Source organism: Lolium perenne, chromosome 1 (genome assembly GCF_019359855.2).
Source record: "Lolium perenne isolate Kyuss_39 chromosome 1, Kyuss_2.0, whole genome shotgun sequence".
In the NCBI taxonomy this organism is placed as follows: Eukaryota; Viridiplantae; Streptophyta; class Magnoliopsida; order Poales; family Poaceae; genus Lolium; species Lolium perenne.
In genome coordinates this window covers 229984519-230008993 of record NC_067244.2, presented here as the reverse complement: position 1 = coordinate 230008993, position 24475 = coordinate 229984519, and the positions used below count along the sequence as shown (strand labels likewise).

General features: G+C 45.7%; 1 pseudogene; it reads right to left on the bottom strand.

Moving 5' to 3' along the window:
* The window catches only part of LOC127322487 (alpha-galactosidase-like), a 31798-nt pseudogene extending 13025 nt beyond the window's left edge, over positions 1 to 18773 (bottom strand).
* Between the last annotated feature and the right edge of the window lie 5702 nt (positions 18774 to 24475).

The following is a 24475-nucleotide window of genomic DNA, read 5'->3' as shown; positions in this document are numbered from 1 at the left end:
GGCAAGCGCCTTACCGGTGCAACCAAACCGGCAGCAGTACCAGCAAGTTAACCGGGTGGAGCAAAATGATAACCAGCCACCTCCACCGGCACCTTTAGGCCGGAATGTTTACGAAGATCCGCATCTGTGCTGTGTTGTCTTTGTCACTGAGCCAACAGACCGGCAAAGTGTACACCGGCGCTCCATGGAGGTCAATGCTGTGACGCCGGCAGTTCCCAAGTACATGATGTGGTCCAATCAGGAAATTACCTGGTCATCCAAGGATCACCCAAAGATCATGCCGAATCCGGGTGGATATGCTCTTGTTGTGGACCCAATCATGAAAGGGCCGCAAGCTCGAGTGAAGTTCAGCAAGGTGCTGATAGACAATGGCAGTAGCATCAACATCATGTACAAGCACACCATGCATACGCTGGGCATAACAGAAAACATGCTTCAGCCAACGCGCACAACGTTCCACGGGATTGTTCCTGGCTTGTCCTGTGCCCCGATAGGAAAAGTTCGGGTGGACGTGGCATTTGGAGGACGTGACAATTGCCGGGTGGAAAATCTGGAGTTTGAGGTGGTGGATCTAGACAGCCCCTACCATGCATTGCTGGGGAGACCGGCATTGGCAGCCTTCATGGCCACAACTCATACGGCTTACCTCAAGATGAAGATGCCGGCACCTCGTGGACCATTGGCTGTGGTGGGAAACTATAAGATCTCACTGGAAACTGCATCTGCCGGATCGAACCTAGCGGAATCGCTGGTGATCGCGGAGGAAAAGAAAAGAATGCAAACAGCTGTTGCGCTGGCTCAATCCTCACAAATGAGCTTAGCGGCAATGAGTGAAAACATGGGCACACCGGCATTCAAGCCGACAAATGAAACAAAGGACATCGTGTCGGATCCGCTTACCCGCAGCGCACCGTTCGTATCGGTGCCGGCCTTGATCAAGCATAGGAAAGCGCGCCGTCGCCTTCCTCCGTGAGAATCGGAATATCTTTTCCTGGTCAACTGATGATTTGGTAGGTGTTCCGAGGGAGCTGGCTGAGCACTCTCTAAACGTCCGGAAAGATGCCAAGCCGGTGCGGCAACCACTGCGCCGGTTCGCTGAAGACAGAAGAAAGATCATAGGAGAAGAGGTAACCAAGCTGCTTGTTGCCGGGTTCATTGTGGAGGTCACGCACACAGAGTGGCTGGCCAATCCGGTAATGGTTGAAAAGAAGAAAGATGAGAACCTGGAGGCAAAAGCTCCGAAGGTGTGGCGCATGTGCATCGACTACACCAACCTGAACAAGGCTTGCCCAAGAGATACTTTTCCTTTGCCACGAATCGATCAAGTGATTGATTCAACTGCTGGGTGTGAGTTGTTGTCCTTCCTGGATGCCTATTCCGGTTTCCACCAAATTCCCTTGAAAAAGGAAGATCAAATAAAAACTGCGTTCATTACCCCGCACGGGGCTTATTGCTATGTCACTATGCCTTTTGGTTTGCAACGCCGGTGCAACGTACCAGCGCTGTATGCAAAAATGCTTGTTTGATCAAATTGGGAAAAACGTACAAGTCTATGTGGATGACATCGTGATAAAAACTAAGGTAAAGAACACCTTAATCGAGGACATCCGGCAAACGTTCGATAACCTAAGACGGTTCCGATGAAACTCAATCCGCAAAATGCACCTTTGGTGTCCCCGCTGCAAGCTGCTCGGTTTCCTGGTATCAAGCCGGGGCATAGAGGTTAATCCGGTAAAGATCCGAGCAATAGAAAGAATGGCTATCCCTCGAGAGTTAAAAGATGTGCGTAAGTTTACCTAAGCTTGGCATCGCTGAGCCGGTTTGTGTTGCAGATTGGGAGAAAAAGCTCGCCACTCTATGCTCTCATGAAAAATCCGACACGTCTGCCTGGACCCCTCAGCAGACGCAGCGTTTAAAGAGCTAAAAACAATGCTAGCCACAGCACCTATACTGGCTTCACCTCTAGAAAGAGAGCCTATGTCGTTATACATAGCAGCAACAAACCGGGTTGTGAGTGTAGTGGTTGTGGTTGAAAGAGAAGAGGAAGAAAAACCGTCCGCAGGCCGGTATACTACTTGAGCGAGGTGCTCTCCCTATCAAAACAAAACTACCCTCACTTCCAAAAATGGACTTATGGAGTTTACATGTCCACTACAAAACTCAAGCATTACATTCAGGAGCACCCCAAGAAGGTGGTAAGTGAAGCACCGCTTCCGACATCATGTGCAACAAAGACGCCAGCCGCCGGATTGCGAAATGGGCAATCCAGATATCACCATACGTGCCGGTGTATGAAAGAAGAGATGCCATAAAATCACGTGCTTTGGCTGATTTCCTTGTTGATTGGGCGGAGATGCAAGACAAACCGCCGCATCGTAGGATAGAATACTCGAAGATGCACTTTGATGGATCCAAGCTCAAGGAAGGTCTAGTTGCCGTGTGGTGCTCACTTCCCCAAAAGGAGATCACCTCCGGTATGTTTTGCAAGTGCATTTCAGGGCATCAAACAATGTCGCTGAATATGAAGCTTTGATCCATGGGCTTAAGGTCGCAAAAGAAATCGGTGCACACCGGATCATTTGCTATGGAGATTCAGACCTTGTGGTACAGCAGTGTTCCGGAGATTGGGATGCAAAAGATGCCAACATGGCCTCGTACCGGTTTCACGTGCAAAAGATTGCCGGATTCTTCGAAGGGTGTGAGTTTCACCATGTGCCGCGAGCAGAAAATGAGGCCGCGGATGCTTTGTCCAAGCTGGGCTCATCTAGGCAAGAAATTCCTCCCGGAATAGCTTTGGCTCACCTAAGAGTGCCATCGATCAAACCGAGCCCGAGTCGTAATCAATTTTTGTACCGTAGTCACACGTAGTACCCATGGATATCGATGAAGGGAACCCGGACTGCCCGCAAGCTCGGGGACTGCTCCGGTAAGCTCGGGGACTGCGGTACCCATACCGGAAGAAATGATGCTGGTGGATAGCATGGAAATAGATGCACCGGTGTTTCTGGTTCGAGAGATACCGTCATGGGTTAAACCTATTAAGGAATTCCTGATCAACGGCACCTTGCCGGCTGACGAAAATGAATCAAGGAGGATACAAAGAAGGTCCAAAGCTTACACGTTCATCAATGGTGAGGTGTACAAGAGAAGCGTTACCGGTGTCCTTCAAAGATGTGTGGAACCGGAGGAAGGAAAAGAAATGCTTGAGGAAATTCACCAAGGAGAATGTGGGCATCACGCTTCATCAAGGGCGCTGGTAGCAAAAGTTTTCCGGCATGGGTTCTATTGGCCCACTGCTTTGGAGAACGCTGAAGATTTGGTAAGAAAATGCAACGGCTGCCAAAGGTACGCCAAGCAAAACCATACCCCAGCATCCGGTTTAAAGACAATACCGCTAACATGGCCATTTGCTGTTTGGTGCCTGGACATGGTTGGCCCATTCAAAACTGCAAGAAGCAGCATGACTCACATCTTGGTCATGGTGGATAAGTTCACCAAATGGCTAGAAGTAAAACCTATCGCAAAGTGTGATGGGCATACAGCGGTGAAATTCCTAAAAGATGTCATTTTGCGGTATGGATACCCGCACAAAGATCATCACCGATAATGGAACCAACTTTGCTCAAGGTGAGTTCAAAAGGTTCTGTGAAGACAACAACATCCTACCGGGATTTGTGCTCGCGCACACCCACAAGGCAATGGCCAAGTGGAAAGAATGAATGCTTTGGTGCTTTCCGTATCAAGCCTAGACTCATTGATGCGGTGGAAAAGTCACCGGATGTTGGCTCGATGAGCTACCATCGCATCGTGGAGTATAAGAACAACCCCAAACCGGTCTACCTGGATACACTCCTTTCTTCATGGTTTATGGAGCAGGCGGTGATACCAACCGATATCATTCATGATTCACCAAGGGTACAGCTCTATACCGAGCAGGAGGTCAAAGAGGCCGAGAAAACGATGTGGACTTGCTAGAAGAAGCAAGAGAGCTGGCTTTGGCAAGAACAGCCATTTACCAAAGAAACCTAAGACGCTATCATAACCTAAGGTTAACCCGAGAGTTTTCCGGAAGGCGATCGTGTACTTCGCCAGGTGCAGCGCACTGAAGGCCGGCATAAGCTCTTGCCACCATGGGAAGGTCCCTTCAGTGTAAGCAAGGTGCTTCACAATGATGCATACTACTTGATCGATGCACAGGAGTGGAAGAAAGGAAAGGCGGACAGTCCGAGAGGAGAGCAAGCGTCCATGGAACGTAGCTCATGGCGCCCTTTCTACTCTTGAAGTGGTGGTGTAAGAAGTTCCTTTTTTGTACCTTATATGCTATGAATAAAAGATGCCGAACCTTGAATGAATCTCGGACTACCCCAACTTAAGTTGCATGTAACTTGTCTATTTTTTCAGCTTACCGTTGCTTATTGAATGTTTTTTCTTTCCGGTTTAGTAGTGTGCTAAATCCTACCGGAGTCTTCGACTCTGCTGCTGTCCGCAAATCGGCTTCATGGCAAGCAAGATAAACCGGTAGGGGATAAGCACATGAACTGCGAGAAGGGAGAGCAGGAAAGAACAATCCGGAAAGTTTAACTAACCCCGGTTAAACCGGTTTTTTGCAAAATTTCAAAGTTATTTCTAAGTTCAAGAAGATGCTTGTTTGGTGAAAGAACCTTGTGCTCATACGCCAAAGAACGCCCAGAGAAGGCAGGCAGAGCCAAGGCAAAAGAACCAAGTATGCATCAAATTGGATGCGGAAACAATTGAGGAATCTTTGAAGTGCAGTATAAATATAAAACCAAAAGCAAATGTGCTAGAGCAAACTTAGAAATACTTAGCTACCGGTATAACTTACCGGCAGGAAATGTTGTAGCACAACCACAGGCAAACTTAAAGTCTTACATCATAGACCCCGGCATTCCGGGGCAGAATTTAACGAACATTGTTTCAAAGATAAGCAGACCAACGAACGGATAGCGTGCAAACATTTCAAAGAGAGTAATCACGCAGCTAGGGCTTCCTGAGGAGCAAGACCGGCATCGGCGTCGTCCGTGCTCTTCTTCGGCTTCATCCTCCTCCTCGTCGAGATAGTCCGTGACGCCAGGAGGGGGAGGGATGAAGGTGCGCATGTCGGCATACTCCGCGATCCGGTACGCGCGATCCTGCCGCTTAGCGGTAAGAATCGAGTCCAGATCCGTTTCTGCGCCTTCGCGCACGCCGGTAAGCGCATCCAGGTTGAGCTCCGGGTACCAGGAGCAGGCGACGCGGAGGGCGGAGTCCGCTCCAGCGCGGGCAGCAGAGCACTGCCACTCGCGGATCCTCTTGCCGGCACCCTTGAGGCGGTCGCTGATAAGGGTGAAGGTGTCCGGCACCTCCTCGCCAGGCCATAAAGTCCTGTATAGCTGGGTAGCTACATCAGGGATGTCCGAAAGATTGCGGTCTATGCAGCGCATATGAGACACCCGCGCGTTAAGCGCGACCAGATGGTCCTTGGGCGTCCATGGCACGGTAAGATCCGCTTGGCCTTTGTCCTTGCGTTGCGCGTCGACCTTCTTGACGGCGTACCTCTGCGAGTCCGGAAAGAGGCCTATGCAAAGAAAGAAAAAGTTTAAGGAAAAGAGTCCGGAAGAAAAAGAGACCGGAGAGAAAAGAATCCGGAAGAAGAGAGACCGGACGGAAAGATAGCGGAAAGAAAATGGGGTCGAAGGAAGAAAGGCTTGTGTGCAGTAATCAAAGTGTAAAAGAAAAGAACTTACGGAGGGCGAGTGTGTCGGTCAGGATCAGCTGATCGCACTCCTTATGCTCCTCCTCCACCGCGCTGCCTTCTCCTCGGCACCCTTCCGGCCTTGGCCATCTCCTCCAGCTCTGCCCGCAACACCACAAAGGCATTGCAAGCATCCTCCGTAGCCTCGTCCAACTTGGCCGCTGCGGTCACTTCAGCGGCTTTGAGGGCCTTGCCGTGGTCAAGCCCCAGCTGAATCAGCTGAGACTTGAGCTCCTGGTAGCTGGTCTTGAGGGCGTTCAGCTCCTCCTGGTGCTGCCGGTTGAGCTGGTCCTTCTCCCCTGTAACCGGAAAAAAGAGTGTTAACAAGGTTACACTAATAAAAATGAAAAGAAACCAAGTTCAAAGGAGAAAGGAAAAAATAGTACGTTGGGCCTCGGCGAGCTGCTCTTTCAGAGCATCGATGGAAGCTTCCGGGATCACTGTTGAACAGAAATTGTAACTATCACAAGGATAAATGGTTTCCGGTAGCAAAGATGCCGGTGGAACAAAAACTTACCTTGGCACTTGTCATGTGCCTCAGCGAGCTCCCGGTGCTCCCACAAAAGCTCCTCGAAAAGGGCCTTCCGAGTGTCAGCGGTGACCTGTTCAAGAAAAAGAAGAAATGAGTTAAGTTTTGCGCTAAGAACAAAGTTCTTAACCCGAAACTCGGGATCGGGCAAAGCCGGTTTTGCGCGGTTTTAAGATAAGTTTTGCGCTAAGAACAAAGTTCTTAACCCGAAACTCCCGGATCGGCAAAGTGCGCTTTGCGCATTTCTAAGGTAAATTATGTGTTAAGAAGAAGAGGTTTAACCCGAAACTCGGGATCGGGCAAAGGCCGGTTTCACGCTAAAATCTTAAGTTAAGTTTTGCGTTAAGAGCTGCGCTCTCACCACAAAACTCGGGGACTGGGAAGATAGACAAGAGAGAAACCGGCATGAAACTAAGGAAAAGATAAAACAGAGCCGGAAACGAAGAAACCGGCAAAGGTTGAAAGTTAGTAGAACATACCGTCAGATTGTTCGTGGAATCGTACCACGCGCTGTCAAGCTCTTTTACGGCAGCCCGGAGCCGCATGAAGTGCTCCTCAGAACACCGATCCCCGACAGATCAGGTGCCGGCAGCCGGTCCTTGCCCATTCCGCGGGTCGCCGGAGTGATGTCCGCGGCATTCCACTTTTGAGCATAAGGCAGAGGTGCCCTGTGTCCCGGCCTTGGCGCTGGAACTCCGTGGATGCGGCCGAGGAGGCCGGTGGCCTTCATGCTGGCGCCTTTGGCAGCCTTGGACACGTGCAGCACCAAGGGCTGCTGGCCGCCCGAAGGGGCGCTGGAGGTCGTCGCCTTCCCCTTGATGAGCTTGGAAGGCTTGGGCGGCGGCGCGGTAGAGGAGGCCCCGGAGGTCTTGGCCGGCGGCGCGCTAGGAGCGGCTTTGGAGGGCTGGGCGCGAGGAGCCTCTGGCGGAGGCATAAGAATGGTACGTGGAGAAGGGGGAGCGCTACGAGCGTCACCCGTGTTGGAGCCTTCCGGCGCGGAAGATTCCGGCGCGGAAGTTGTCTTTTCAAGGACGGGAGGAGCAGAAGGCTCCGCCCGCCGGCAGCTTCTTCTTCTCCGGCGCCGGTATTGTCAAGGCGTCGGTGTCTTGGTGTTCCGGGAGGAAGGAAAGGTCCTCCTCCGTGCGGTGATCGACAATGAAGGGGCCGCACGCCCCGACTCTGTTGTGCCCCGAAAGGGAGGCGGAAGTGTTGCCAGCACCGCACGGTGCCGGCTTGAACGAGGAGGAGGGGTTGAGGTCCTTGCGGATCCCTCGTAGCCCGATGGCCTTGGGCCAAGCTTGAGAGCGGGGCTGAGAAAAAGAGAAAAGACCATTGGTTGAGAAGAAGCAACCGGAAAAAGAACTTGGCAAAAAGAGGCAAGCCGGAAAGAAAATTACCCTAAGCGGTTGGCATCGCTTTGCGCCCGTAGCGGCGCACGCCCACTTCCTTCTCCCCACGGGCTCCGTCCGGAAGCGCTTGGAGGGAGGAGCATGGCCGGAGCCGGCAGAGATGCCGGCTGCTTGTTCTTCCGCCCTGGGCCATGAGTTTGTCCACAAACTCGTAGCCGGCCTCGGCGCGCAGGGCGGCACGCGCTCGTGGATCCGTGAGTTGGATATGGCTAAGAAGCAATTCGCAAGAAAGCAATAGTGGCAAAGTATAGGAAGCCGGAAAAGAAAGTACCTCGAGCACAACCAGGTCCTCGGGGTTTCGGTGGGCTCCGGCGGGTCCCGGCCAAGGCGCGCAATGAGTCTTCCCCATCTTCAGATCCTTCCAAAGAATGTAGGGATCCGGGTCGAAGGAGTCAAAGGCGCGCTTCCGGGAGAGTTCTTCGCGGCTCGCCCGGATGAGAGGGAAGCGGTCCCCGGCCCGAAACAAGATAAAAAGGAAGGTTAACAAAAGCGAAGTTACTGCAGAAGACAACCCTAAATTGCGCAATCTCTTACTTCTGGAGTCGGAGGGTTAGAGGAACTGAGGGGAAGGAGGCCCCATTCCCACGCAAAAGGCATAGAAGTTTGACAAATCTGCTTAGCCTTGCGAACAACGTCTTTCTTGCTGAGAGCACGGCCTGTGATCTTGGTAGGATCGCCTGGGCCATACATCTCGCTCATCCTATGTGCGCGGCGCTTAAGAGGAAGCACCCGGCGCGATATGAAAGTCCGGATGATATCATCAGAGCAGATGTTGGTCTCCTTCTTCAAAGAGGCCAAGAAGCGCACTACCCGGTTGGTTTCGGCATGTTCTGTCCTTGGGTTGTAGCTCCAGTTAGTTCTGCTGGGGGGCCCCTCTTGGTATGGAGGAAGATTGATGAGATCGGTGCGGCCGGTGTTCTTCACATAGAAGAAAGTTCCTTGCCAGGCGCGGCAAGACTCGAGGCCGGAAAACTTAAGAAAGGTGCTCCCCTGGCGGGAGCCGACGATGCAAGAGCCGCACTGCACGGGCGGCTTGGGCTTAGGAATATCCTTGCCCTGGACGGAGTTGATCCGCAAGTTGAAGAAGCGGGCAAACGTCTCGCGAGTGGGACGAATGCCGATGTAGGCCTCCATGAAGGTGGCATAGCAAGAAAGATAGAAAATGGCGTTGCCAGGAAGGTGATGAGGTTGGAGTTCGTAGAAATCTAGGAACTCCCGGAAAAAAGTAGAGGCGGGAAGGCCGAAGCCACGCTCAAAGTGAGCAAGAAAAACAACATACTCGTCGTCTTCCGGATCCGGTTCGATCTCGTCATCCGGAATCCGGCAGGTAACTCCTTCCTAATCCTCCGAGACCAAGACAACCAATCGATCTCGAACTCGGTAACGTTGGAGCCCATCCAGGCTCCGCGGGTGGTTGGGGAAGGCTCCTCGCCGGAAGATTGGCCGGAGCTGCTAGAGGCTTGGCCGAGCCATCGGCCTCTTGGCTACCGGAAGCTTGGCTAAAGCTACCGGATTCTAGGTGGCCGCCGGACTCTTGGAGGCTACCGGATTCCTGCTGATTGCCGGAATCGGTTTCCATTGGATCTGAGGCCGTAGATTCACCGGGAGAGGGTCTGCGGCACTTGAGAGAAAGGGAAGAAGAAGATGCGGAGGAAGATTCCTCGTCAGACATTGTGAGGGTAGGCGGAGAAACAGAAATCCCAAACTTGAACCCCGCGTGAAGATCTACGAGTAAGAATAAAACCAAAGAAAAAGAGCAAATAAGAACACCAAAGGCTCAAGATCTGGAAAGCAAGCGAACGGCGAGTAAAGTGAAATTGGTACCAACCTTGAGCGGCGCGGTCGCTGAGGGGAGTGTTTGCTGGCGGTGAAGCGGGTCTGCGGTCACGGTGAGCAGCACCGACGGCGAGGCGGAGAAGCTCACGAAGAAACGCGAATGCGGCGGGCGCGACGGAGTTGCTGCCGAAGATCTCCGCACACAAAGAAACCGGCGGAGGCGTGGCGTGAGTTCGCCGGGCACCGGAGCTTGAACGAGCGATGGCGGACGGAGAACGGCGGTGGCGCAAAGGCGTGGAGCTCTGTGCGCGAAGGAGGAGAATGCGAAGAAGACGAAGAGGAACGGACAGTTGTGTTTATAAAGGAGAGAGAAGGTGGGGATGGAACCGCTGGGCCGCGGCGGTTCGCCTCGCGGCCCGCGACGGTTCGCACCTTGGGCCGCCACGTGGCGAACGGATACACGCAAGAGAGGGAGGCCACACGGAGGCGCACACAGGATCCCGAAGAAGTAGTGGGATCCGCAGAGATGCATTAACTACGCGCGCGGGAGTCGAAGCGATGTGACAACGGACACTGGCGCGTCAGTTACAGTGCGCATGTCTCTGACAGGCGCGGGGCCCGAGATATTCTCGACCTCGCCGAGGAAGTAGTAAAGACGCGTGGTGCCGGAAAAAAGAGATGCCGGAACGAGCCTTGCAAAGAGAAGAAAAGGAACAAGGGTAAAGGTGCCGGAACTAAGCTCAAGAGATGAGTGACTAAACCGGTATCTTAAAAGATGAAAACCTCGCATGGTCTCAGAGGATAGAATCCTCCAGGCTATACCAGCTTCTGGGACTAATGTTGGGGGATAACCCTGCATGCCAAAGGCATGCCAAACCGGATGGTTTGAGCCATCAAGATACCGGTTTAATGTTCTTGCCTAAGCCTAGTAGGAATCCGGAGAGCAAGGCTAAGCCGGTATCCCCAAAGGGGTATCTGGAACCCGGTATAAAAGATACCGAAAGGAGAGCCTGTCGGCAGGACTGGTCAAAGATTCTCTTCGAGCAAGAAGACAAGGATGAGCTAAGCAAAGTAACTTTATTCAGAGCCCCGGCGCCAAAGAGAGAGGTGACGGAAAAAGAAGCCGGAGGACGCCGCCTTCTATGATAAAAGAAGGCCCGGTGTCACCTATGATTAAAGTAGCTTTGTACAAAGAATCGTAAAGTAGTTTGTCCAGTCAAAGATGCCATTAGGGTTTCTTGCAGTGTAAGCCACCCTCTCCCCTATATAAGGAGAGGGGGCAGCCCATCTTCACGGGCAAGTATGTACGCGCGTGTGTAGGAAGGCAGAGCCTGTAACTTGTGTGAATCAATGAAAATGGTGATCTAGAGGGAGTTCTTCCTTGTGTCTTTCTTCTTCAACCTCTGGCCTTGGCCAAGTTCTTGAGGAAACCATCCGGAATCTCTTCCCACCTGATCGCAAACCCTCCCCCGAATCCTCTTGCGTCCATTCGGCCCCAATCTAAGCCATCCTATGGCATCTGCTCGTTCACCACGACGACATATGCATTATTGCATCCTTGCCAATCTTTTAAAACATCGTCCTTACCGGACGATGATGCTATTTCAGAATCTGGAGTTATTGCGTATCGAAGACCTTGTCTGCATAATCTTGCAGTCAAGAAAGGCAAGTTCATCACTTGCTCATGTCATTTGAGTATTTCTATCAAATTACTTGCAAAGTATTATGGTTATCACTACTGCATAAAAATCAAAACCACTACTTTCATAACTATGAATATGACTATGTGGTGGGCAATGGAACCATGGATTGTGTTGATATGGTGGAGGTTCCATTGCAAGGGTTTATATCCATCTAGGATTAAACAACAAATGTCGCCAGTGATTCTTATGCCATAATACCCGTGTTAACCATAAGATCCGGAGTGGGACGGAGTAGTCAAAAGTGTTTCCACCTCTCGTTCATCAACGGATGCGCTTTACCGTAGTACACTTGTAATCCAAGGGGGCAAGCGGTGAGGCTGGGGAGTCCTAAGTCCCCACGGCATAGTCCGTAGTACACTTGTCGCCCGAAGGAGCAAGCGGTGAGGCTGGGGAGTCCTAAGTCCCCACGGTATTGCGGTCTAGGATGGGTTGCAGCTACCGGCGTAGGAGTGTATGGTAGAGCCCAGCACTGACATCGTGGTCGGGGTCCACCTTGAAATCTACAGGAATAATGGGACCGACGTGGACCCAGGGTCGGGCATGCAACAAAGGGTGGGTGTTCGAGGTAGCGGAGGAACATGATTGGCTAGACCTTATACCGGGCCTCACACCAAAGGAAGTGTGGACGGGGAGTACGCCCGGTTGGCACCAAGGTTAAGATCTCTTATGGGTAAAGCAACACACCTCTGCAGAGTGTAAAGAACCGTGACCTGTCACTCCCTGTTCCGGGATATGGAATCGCGAACGCGCCGGAAAGGAGCTCCATGAAGTTCTAGTAAACCGGTGAAGGCTGACGGACATAGTTCTTCTGAATAAAAGCAACCTTTTGAAGAAATGGTTATGAAAACTTGCATTGGTATTAGACTTTCTGGTCTAATGCTGTAGCTAGTGCATTAAACACCTCTTTCCTATAATGAACTTGTTGAGTACGCTCGTACTCATCCCACTCTTAAATCCCCTGCTTAGATATGGAGGCATCGAAGGAGGATCTACAGTGCAACTCGAAGGCCAAGGAGCCAACAACTACTTCACAAGACAGGACCCCGTCAATGAGTCGACACGTCATCCAACAAGGAGAAAACCTAGATTAGCAGTAGAAAGGAACTAGCTTCCTCAACCTAGCTCCTACTTAGCTAGAATCTATTCTTAGCCTCTATAGCTAGTCAAATACTCTACAAATAGAGTTCGTGATAGAATTAGACTACGAGTCGTTCTTCTGGAGTTTATTTGCAGATTTACCTCATTGTAAAGTAGGAGGCTGTGCTGATCTTATGTAATAGAGTCAATGTTGTAATTCCATAGACATGCCTTGGACCCGCATATGTTTCTGTTGTACCACTCTGAGCGATATAATACTAGTGGAACTGTGTTTCATTGGTGTTATATCAGACTTGCATACTACACCATGCAGTGGTATGCCGGGTCACCACAGTTGGTATCAGAGCAAATGCTTTGACCCTAGGATTAAAAACCCTTTAAAGGAGACCCATAGGATTGGTAGTGTCTATAGGAAGTTCTCCTAGGTAAACCAAGTACTTCTTATGACTTGAGATGGATATTCACTTGAGAATAATCCTGACACACTTGAGTCAACATTTCTTACCTATCTTTCCTAAGTGAAGTTAGTTAGCTAATCCCAAACATATAGTATACCATGAAGTCCTTAAACAATAGATGAGTAGATCACAGTTGGTATACAATACATGGTAGTCCAAAGAGAGGATACAACCATAAGGAAGATATCCTATTGGAAGATGTGTACCAACACATGATATAATTAAATAAGAATTACTCAGACCTGTACTAGAAATTATATCAAGTGATGAAGATGATTAAGATATCCTAATAGAAGATGTAGACCCAGATAAGTAATAAGTAAGTAAAATTATCTAGACATGTGAAACATTTGATAGTAAGTGGTAAATATGAGTGATATGAGGTAGTATAGACAATGATGAGTCAATCATGGTAGGTAAGGAAGAGATAAAAGAAATGAAATATGTCTACTTACATAGTAGTGATTGAAATCAGATATGATTCACTTGAGATTCATCATGTGAGGGATTAGAACATCAAAAACATTTAGGAGGAGAACAATAAGAAGTCAGGTCTTCAACAACAAAGCAAGAATTGTGTTTCAAAACCATGGGAACTGTGTCAAGTACATCAGAACCCTAGTTACATGGTAAGAACACATGGAAGTATAGGAACTACATTCCAACAGTATGTGTTTAGAGTAACCATATTAGAACTAGTGGTATCATACAAAATAGTCCTCAACAGCACTTATATAGGGTATAATACTTTGTTAGTACTTCCAAACAAATTTAGGTTAACCCTAACCATCCCAAACCACTTTGTTTCAAGTTTATCTCATTGCAATTGTGCAATTCAGGTAAATGTCAAGACAAATAGTAGAATGCCAACTATATATGCTAAGTATCACAATATAACCTATCTTATGTGGTGTTATATACAACACATCAGAGCCTGATGTTTAGAGATGTCTTACTCAACTATTATATTCAGGCTTATGATGGTGAATATTATAAACACAAAGCTGAATCTTCTTGGATTTTATTGGATTTTCATTGTTTGACTAGATCCATACATGAAGTTTGACTTTGGTATGCAAATGCATGTTGCAATATCAAGTCCTTACTTGATGCTATAGATCTAGAGGGTAATGGTATTCGTGTGAGGAAGTGACGCATTCTGAAGATTGCGAAGACAAGATGAAGGTTCATCAGAAAAAGGAAGCAAAGTTGTGGGAAGTAACCACAATACTCTGAAGGAAGTACCAATCAAAACTCATGCTTTACCTCAACAGAGGAGTACTTTAGTACGGAAGAGGCATGAAGGTGAGAAATTTTGTGATTATGGTGAAGCTGAAGCTGATCCATAGTCAACATAGGAGATGGAATGCATGGGAAATCACTTAGGATACTATAATCATAGTGTCAGCTAGTGGTTTTCTTGCAACATTAAACCTTGAAGAAAGGAAGATGACCTATGAAACCTTAACAGATATTAGAAGACCATCGTTTATATCAGAAGACCCAATTGGTATAGAATCAATACTGCGAGATAAAGTAGAAGATGTCTCGTTCAGTTGATCAGAATCTATAATAGAATCTATTTTCAGATAACAAATAGCCATAATTGGTATCAATTAGTCCATCATTGGATTATTTGTACCAAGAAGTTGTGAACAAATAAAATTTTGTTAGCCAAATAACAATGACCTATAATCATTTAGTCAAAGGATTCACATTGGATGTCCACAATTGAGTGGATACACCACAAGGATTCTTCACAAGACCTTAGAAGAATATAAACATAAGTTAGAACCAGACCAATATTCTAATCATAAGTCCAATAGTTGGAAGAAACGTAGTTGAAGACCATAAGAAAACTCTAAGGGGTAGAGTAAAGATTGAGTTGGATGTACCATGACTCAATACTTTGAGTAAGATATAAGAAGAAGATCTGAACTGAGAGGAAGTTCGATCTTATTTTCATAAGATTATTGAACACTACTTTCAGAAGGATGTCGTACAGGTTTAGGTTCATACCTCGAGGAAGTAAGAAGTGGACTATAACTTGAGAAAGTGAGTAATATTTACTCAGAAGTACGAAAGCTCAAGTAAGTAATCATAATGAAGTTGGATGAAGGAAATACCGTAGACCAATAAAGCCCAAGATGGCCAAAGAATGAAGACGATTGAACATACCAATATCAAAGACTAATAGAATGATTCCTTTCATGGAACCTAAATAACCCAAAATAGTTATAGGTATCAACCATAAACCAGGATTGGATGGACTAAATGAGCCTAATCCATTCTTAGAGGAATAATCCAGTATGATCATTTCCATAGTTAGTACCTTACCAAGTACCATTATTGCAGTTTTGGTAGTAAGGGAAAACAAAGACCTATTTTATCAAATAGGAGAATGTTATCCAATTAGTCTTCAATTAAGACTGTCAGGACAAGAAGAAGTCCCAATCATTGAATATTCAATGAGAAAGGAAAACAAGCTTATAATATTGGAGGAAATCATGGAAGTAAAGGAAGTAATAGTTGTTTGATGTCAAACACTAATGGATTCCAGGAAGAATCTGGACAAGGGATATATTCAATTATATCTAGTGAGATCAATACGGAGTTCGAGAAAAGATATAGTCTGCATAAGTCAGAACCACACTTCGGAAACGTGAGAGAGATCAAACTTCGAGGACGAAGTTTAGTTTAAGGGGTAGAGACTGTAATATCCCAGGTAATGGGGTTACAAAAATAGAGGAAACAGTTGTGTGCATTGCATTCATGCATAGAAAATCTGGGGAATTTTCGCGCTTTAAAGTAAAACAGTCACAGTAACTGAAGTTTCACTTGATCTTGGTGGAATTGAAATAGCTCATCAAGTCAAGCGCTATAAACCTCAATGTGACTTTGCTAAAACCTTGTTTTGGGTAGAGATGATTTGATCTAAGGGGTTAGATCAAATGGAACTAATAATCAACACAACAATACTTTACTCAAAGATCAATTGCTTGATCTTATAAAAGATCATAATATGGAATTCCCTGCCATAACATATGAATCTACAATTAATTGGAAATCAAGTAACAATAATTGGGAAACCATTCTTCGCTTATCTTTACCATGTCTTAAACTAATCCTTGATCCTACCATGAACCTCATGGTATTCATTCTACTTTACTCTTGGAAACATAACAAGGAGATCAACTCTAGAAATATATATCCTTCTCTATTCCATATTATTATACATCAAACCTAGAGAGGTGAGAGTTCTATAATAATTATTAGAGAGGAAATAACAAACCTTGAGCTAAACCTTGGATATACATCCAAGTAATTCTAATCATCATCTTCAAGAGGAACCCTAGAGTATTATTCAAGTCATTCCCAAATGAGTGAGACCATTCATACTAATTCCAGCTTGACCTATTTAAAAATCAAGGACAACCTTTGAACTAAATCATTAGGAACAACCATTCCATCTTGGAGTGGTGAGATACCCTATTATCACATGGAATAATACCATATCCATGAACTGATAAGGTGAGGAAGAGAATAAACCAATTAAGCTAGACAAATAGAACCTGAGCCTAGATACCTAAGGGGATATCAGGAGTACACCATAAACCCTTGAATAAACTATTCCTATGAGAGAGAGCTCAAGCTAAGGTGTTACACTCAAGAAAGTTAAGCCAACACTTGAATGTGAGAGAGAGAACTATCCATATACCCAGATGATAATATCAACATTGTTTAAGTAGAACCCTAACAGAATATCTCAGGCATTCTCCTGGGATATAATCTATTTAGACAACCATAGCCATGTCCACCCAAGAAACTATAAGGGAGATATTATATCCTAGTTGATTAAGACAATACTTGATCTTAGAAGTGAGAAACCTAACTCAGGAGAGATATACTTTAGCAAGCCAAACCTTGATCATTATCAATTGAGTAATAATCATAAACCCTAAGAACTTGAGGTAGACATATTATAAACAAGTTGATCATGTATATGCCATGACCATGTTTTGGAGAAGTAGAAAAGTAAGCCCTAATTTAAACACTATATGATAAGTAGGTATCCTTCCCCACATGAAATTATAGGGAGATCACTTGGGGATAATAAGTAGAATCCTACCATATCTATATTTCACTCATCCCTCAATTAAAGGACCTAAGAAAACCTTAGAGTAAAACTCCATACTTAATATGGTGAGAAACCATCCATCCAGATGACCAAAGTTAACTATAAAAAGAACTATGATAACTTTAGTTACTTTAACAGTTGATTAAAGACATAATAGAAAACTATTGGTATAAGATAAAACCACTTCTCAAGTCCCTAGTAATTAAAGGAGAACAGAAACAATTAAGCAAGTAACCATATTACCTTGGTTAGAGGAGATTAAACCCTATCAAATGCAATATGATGTCATCCCAATTCCATAAACTAGAACTATATCTCAACCCTAGTTTATACCTCACTATGGTAATCATAATATAAAACCAAGCCATAATTGAGATTCAACCCATGTGTCATTAAGTAATTAGCATTAGAACCCTAATGGTTCATTAATCAAATCCTATGCTTCAATTATAAAACAAAAGAGTCACCTAGTGCTAAGTCCTATAATTTAAACCATGTGTGGGGATCAATCACTTATTCTTGTAACCAAGATCAACCATAAGGGGAACAATACTTACTAAGATACTTTCAAAGGTACTTATAGTATTAACCCTCATAAGGGGGTTATAATAGAAACTACAAACCCTAATACATTGGTACTCACATAAAATCATGTGTAAGTGACCAATTCCTCAAATAGAAATCAAGCACTAAGAACAATCTCTGAAATACTTTTGGTTGAAAGCATCAACCATAATCATTAAAAAATAAAATTGATACACAAGATAAAGGAAATTAAAATAGTGCATAAAATCATGCTTAATCAAAATTTACAATAGAACTCACTTATGTCAAATGGTTATTTCAGAATAACTCAGAAATACAATGGCCCTTTATCTAGTTATCAAATGTTTAAAGTATAAATTACCTGCAGGGTATAAAATAATTTGAATTAGATTTATAACAGAATACAAAATAGAAGAGGAAAACAGGAAATAAAAACAGGAAAGAAAATAAGAGAAATGGTGGGCTTACCTGGCAGATCCGAGCAGCCCAAAGAAGAACAAATTTCAAAGAGCCCACCAGAAGCCCACTTACCAGCCCAAACTTACCCCTTCGTTGAAAATCAACGTGAGGAGGTCATCCTCATCCTCTCCTCACGCATGGAGGGCAGCACGGCACCGTGAGGAGCTTCTCCTCTCTCGCTGTCGACCCCTCCTTCATCGACGGCGTGACGAGGCTCGCCTTGAGCGCCCTATAAAAGCTCCCGACAAACCATGGTCTCCAATTTTTTCCTCCTCCGCTCGATTTCCTCCCCACACCGAACCCTGGCCGCACCGGTGACTTCAATCGCCGGCGATGGAAGCCTCCCCTAGCCAAATCGAGCACACCACCTTCCTCACCGTCCTAGACAAGCTCGGCCCATACAAGGAATCGCATCGAAGCATCCTCTATCGAGCCAATTCGAGGATTCCCCTGCGCCGGTGATCACACCATCCTCACCAGCTCGAATCCGACCCCAATCCTCACCAGCGACCACACCATCCGATCCAGGGTACAAATACGCACTCATAGCCCATTTATCTTTATCGTTTGGCATACAGTAGCCCGATTTCGTGACCTCGCCGGAGTTGTGCGCCGCAGACATGAATTCCGTCGAAGCTCCGGTGGTCTTTTCGAGCAGCAAAACCCACCATCAGACTCAGCGTGTAGAGGGGGTCCGGAAAATGATAGTCGCGCGTCCCAGTAGGCCGAAAAACGGCGTCGCCGTCGTGTGTTGACTCGCCGACGGCGAGTGGACCGACGAGGTCGACGTGGCAGTGGGGCCATTCCGCGTTCCTTGACCAGTCGTTGCCTACATGGCAACTGACTGGGTCAATGACCCCACCAGTCAGCCTCTGTGGGTAGACTAGCCCGGTATAACTAGTCATTTCGTTTTAAATTTCAAATTTCATTAATTACTGAAACTCTGCAAATTCATAGAAAATTCAATTTAACTCAGAAAAATATAAATAAGATATCAAAATTCATAAAAAAGTAAACTCTATCCAATAAAAATATAATATGAAATTTTTATTTTTAATAAAAATTTAATTATTTTATACTTGTTATTTAAGCCTTTAATTTTAATTCTAAATTCAATTAAAATTCAATAATTAGGAAAACTTCATAAAATAAATAAAAACCAGTAAGTAATTAAGGAAATCATTAAAATTAATTTCCTTTTCTATTAACTTATTAAATCCTTATTAGGAGGATTTTAAACCCTAATTAATAAATTACCTTAATTATTAATTCTTTAAAAATAATAAAAAGACAAATCCAATATTATTTTAATTTCAAAGTTATTAATAACTTCAACTTTATTAATGAAGTTATTAATCCAAGAATTATAGGGTAATTAGGAAACCCTAGTTCCATTGAAACATAGTGATAACCTCATCATTTCATGTGTAATCCTAAAACCCTAATGCCATTTAGAACCTAGATCCATTACTTCTTATGAACCCTAAATTGTTCCTAAACTTAAAACCTAAGTAACATGTGATCATGTTACTTCACCAATAAACATAGATTCATATTTAGCAACTAAAAACTAGTTCAAATCCATATAAAATATGGGAACCCTATCACTACTACTTAGCATCCCATGTGTTCATCTTCACCAGACCTAGATAATCAAGTAGGGTTAACCAAGTATAAACCCTAGATCCTATTACCAAAACAATCATCCTTAATTATCCAAGCTTAGCATCACACCATGGTGATGAAACCTAATAGCAACCATACCTATTATTTCACATTACATAACCATGTTCCACTAAACCCTACTTGTATGAGATAATTATTAATCATCCTATTTAGGAAACCATCATGCCTTACTTAGTAGATCCAATAGCCAAACCCTAGACAACCTCAACCCTAATTGCAATACTTCTTATTACTTAAGAAGTATGTTCTTCAAAAGTTATTCTTTTGAAGAAAATAAGGAATCATCATCAATCCTGCCTAATAGAACCTATAGCCAATAACCAGCTATCACCAGCAAGGTATATCAACCATGATAGCAACCATGAATAATTAATTGCTTAAGTTGCTTATTCTTAAGTAAAACCAATCAAGCCTAGTTGCTAATGAATCCAACTTTGTTGGGATCCATCTAATACCTGTTCCAGCAACTACATGAAGCCATAGTCAACCATAGAAAACCAACCACTTAATTACCATACTTGTTCTTTATTAAAGAACATGTTCTTCAAAAGTTATTCTTTTAAAAGTATATGATAATTAATCATTAACCATGCCAGATAGTACTAAAACTGACCACTGTTCTTTACTTGTTAATATTATGCCAACTATCATTCTTTGTGTGCTCAATCGATTATTATGCTTTATTATCTATCTGTTTATAATACCAAGTAATCACACCTGAATAAGAACCTTGTATGTGAATCACTCTAAAAGCGCAACACACCCTGAGCTAATCATTACAACTCACTAATCCTAAATCATCGGGGTTAGGTCACGCTTAGAGAGATTGCATCTCATTCTTATGCATTATTGCATCCTTGCCAATCTTTTAAAACATCGTCCTTACCGGACGATGATGCTATTTCAGAATCTGGAGTTATTGCGTATCGAAGACCTTGTCTGCATAATCTTGCAGTCAAGAAAGGCAAGTTCATCACTTGCTCATGTCATTTGAGTATTTCTATCAAATTACTTGCAAAGTATTATGGTTATCACTACTGCATAAAAATCAAAACCACTACTTTCATAACTATGAATATGACTATGTGGTGGGCAATGGAACCATGGATTGTGTTGATATGGTGGAGGTTCCATTGCAAGGGTTTATATCCATCTAGGATTAAACAACAAATGTCGCCAGTGATTCTTGTGCCGTAATACCCGTGTTAACCATAAGATCCGGAGTGGGACGGAGTAGTCAAAAGTGTTTCCACCTCTCGTTCATCAACGGATGCGCTTTACCGTAGTACACTTGTAATCCAAGGGGGCAAGCGGTGAGGCTGGGGAGTCCTAAGTCCCCACGGCATAGTCCGTAGTACACTTGTCGCCCGAAGGAGCAAGCGGTGAGGCTGGGGAGTCCTAAGTCCCCACGGTATTGCGGTCTAGGATGGGTTGCAGCTACCGGCGTAGGAGTGTATGGTAGAGCCCAAAGATCGACGTCGTGGTCGGGGTCCACCTTGAAATCTACAGGAATAATGGGACCGACGTGGACCCAGGGTCGGGGCATGCAACAAAGGGTGGGTGTTCGAGGTAGCGGAGGAACATGATTGGCTAGACCTTATACCGGGCCTCACACCAAAGGAAGTGTGGACGGGGAGTACGCCCGGTTGGCACCAAGGTTAAGATCTCTTATGGGTAAAGCAACACACCTCTGCAGCGTGTCAAGAACCGTGACCTGTCACGCCCAGGAGCGGGCTATGGAACTGCGAACGCGGCCGGAAAGGAGCTCCATGAAGTTCTAGTAAACCGGTGAAGGCTGACGGACATAGTTCTTCTGAATAAAAGCAACCTTTTGAAGAAATGGTTATGAAAACTTGTATTGGTATTAGACTTTCTGGTCTAATGCTGTAGCTAGTGCATTAAACACCTCTTTCCTATAATGAACTTGTTGAGTACGCTCGTACTCATCCCACTCTTAAATCCCCTGCTTAGATATGGAGGCATCGAAGGAGGATCTACAGTGCAACTCGAAGGCCAAGGAGCCAACAACTACTTCACGAGACAGACCCCGTCGCCGGAGTCGATACGTCATCCAACAAGGAGAAAACCTAGATTAGCAGTAGAAAGGAACTAGCTTCCTCAACCTAGCTCCTACTTAGCTAGAATCTATTCTTAGCCTCTATAGCTAGTCAAATACTCTACAAATAGAGTTCGTAATAGAATTAGACTACGAGTCGTTTTCTGGAGTTTATTTGCAGATTTACCTCATTGTAAAGTAGGAGGCTGTGCTGATCTTATGTAATAGAGTCAATGTTGTAATTCCATAGACATGCCTTGGACCCGCATATGTTTCTGTTGTACCACTCTGAGTGATATAATACTAGTGGAACGGTGTTTCATTGGTGTTATATCAGACTTGCATACTACACCATGCAGTGGTATGCCGGGTCACCACAGCCTCCGCTGTGCTCACTGGTCACCACCACACTCTCCTCCCGCAACCAGCTTGCCTCAGTAACTACCTCGCCGTGTAGCTAGTATGAGGCAACACCAACTCACCACCTACTCGATGTTGCACCGCAACGGCCGCATGACGCCTGCACCTCCACCTATGGAGCCCGAGCCTTCAAAGATCCACAACCTAGGCCTCGACGAGGCTAAAAAAAGCGGAGTTCATCCTCCTCGATGCGTAGTTTCTAGCCTAAGGGGAATGCGAGGCGGTCAAGGAGGAGCAGCCCATCGCTGATCTGGAGAAATGGGTTTACTCGAAGTCTTGTCGGCTAGCGAACGACCGGTGGAACGCCGCCCTCATCCTGGAGAGGCTGACCAGTAGCTCCCCCAACGCGTCATAGCGGTCTCCGGTAAGCGGTTGCCAACAGAGTATGCTAGGTGGCTCCTCATGTTGGCCGAGCAACAAAGCCTCCTTGAGCTGAACACTTGGACAATCACCGCGCCTTTAATTCAGTTTTTTTTTCATTCAAACTTGTAATATGTAATAAAATTAAAATGAAAATCTAAATTTATGTCGTGCTTCTAATTTTTTAATTCAATTGATTTGTTGTATGGGGTTAAGAGGCCAAAATAGGCAGACCAAATCGGTCTCTATAGGGTTTCTCTTTCTTTCTCGTATATTTTTTTTAAGAAAATACAACTCCATACTTCACGTATGCTGCGGTGGTACGGGGAGATCTCCGCTTTGCTGTTGCACAACTCAAAACTTTATTCCTCGATTCGACGGCGATGGCGCACGATGGCGTCACCGGGCGGATCATGGCGTTAAATATGTTGCGGCCGTACGTACCCCGTTGAGTTGTCAAAAAAAAAAAAACTCACATCCCCGTTGAGATTTGGCTGGGCTTGCGTCACGCTGCGTGGCTCGTGGGGGACCCATGGTGCGCCCGGTGTTCTTTTGTCTCGCCTGCTGTGCTCGTCGTCGGTTGCGGCGTGGGGAGCACGTGACCGCGGTGGCTACGATGGCCATGGGATGGGATGGTCCGAGGGATCTGGAGTCCAAATATCAGGCGGTCCCGGTGCTTCCCTGCGTGTACTAGTACTAGAGCAAATTGTTTCCACACATGCTTCACCTACTCCGCGTATGACAGGAGCGTATTATATTTACAGTACCTTTCATTTTTTCTTGGCGTAAAAGTCTTTGAGACAATCGTGTTGTTGCATCACGTTCCTTGGTTTATTTCCAAGTCTCTTTCTTCCTTGGTTTATTTGCATCATGGTTTTGCATCGAGCTATACACATTTTTAGTACCACAACTTGTACTGCACGTGCAGTTTAGTACCACAACTTGTAAAACGAGCATATGGAGTACCACAACTTGCACCGAGCGAGCAAATAGGTCCACGATCAATCAGAAGCGGACATGTGGCATTGTGATTTTCGCAAAAAAAAACAACCTATATATTTTTCTCCTGCAAATGTGACCTTGGTGTTTTCTTTACATGTAGGTCCCACCTGGCAGAACATAGAAACAATAAAAAAACAAAGTACTTTTCGTGGGATTTGAACTCACAACCTGTAGGAGCCTCAGAATAAGGTTACCACTGAGCAACACAACACTTTGTTCAGATATTGTCGGATTTCAATTTATTATACAATTCCTGGATGGTGCGGGCATCTTCAAACAGACCTAAATACATGTATAGCGGTTATTCACATCGATCATGGTTATGTTTACTGCACAAAGACGTTATGGTTTTATTCTCTTTTTGGTCTGGTTTCCAAGTTAGAGACATTATTTGCTATGTATTTTTTTTCAGTTGCTACGGTGATTTTAGCCAAGATATCAGCCAAATATGCACACGCCGAAGGGGACAAGATGATGAGGTGAGGCATGCATAGCCTCTCGTAGCCATAGCCTGCAGCCAACGACATAAGCACTTACACTGACTGCCGCGGGTGATCAATCGGGTAAATCAGTCTCCTAGATCATCCTCCGGCTAGGCCATTGTTGCTTACGTGGTACTTATTGAGGTGCCCCTCTCGCTGATGTTGGCGGGTTCTTGTTTTCCTCCTCTTCCTCGAGCTTCGATTCTAAACATGCACCACATCGTGGTGGTCAGTGGTGCCAGTCCGGCACCACATTTATCGTGGCCATGGTGGCGCTCGCGGTTCACGCCTTGTTCTACATTGTGCTCCTTCGTAGCGAGGGGTTCTAATCATAACTTCATTTTCCTGCCTCCCAGCATTGTGGTGTGCAGCGCCCCTCACCTCGCCGCCGTGGCATGCGGTAGTGCAGCACCCGCTTGTTCTTCGGCTCTCAACTGGCTCATTACCGCAACCGATGATGCTGTCGCGTGTGTCGTTTACGATGCCACCACACTCTAGAATATTAACGAATGTAACAGATGTACGATCACCTTTACATGTATTCACAACTATAAGATCCTATCACGTAGCACATGTAGCTCATTTTATTGTTATTTACGTG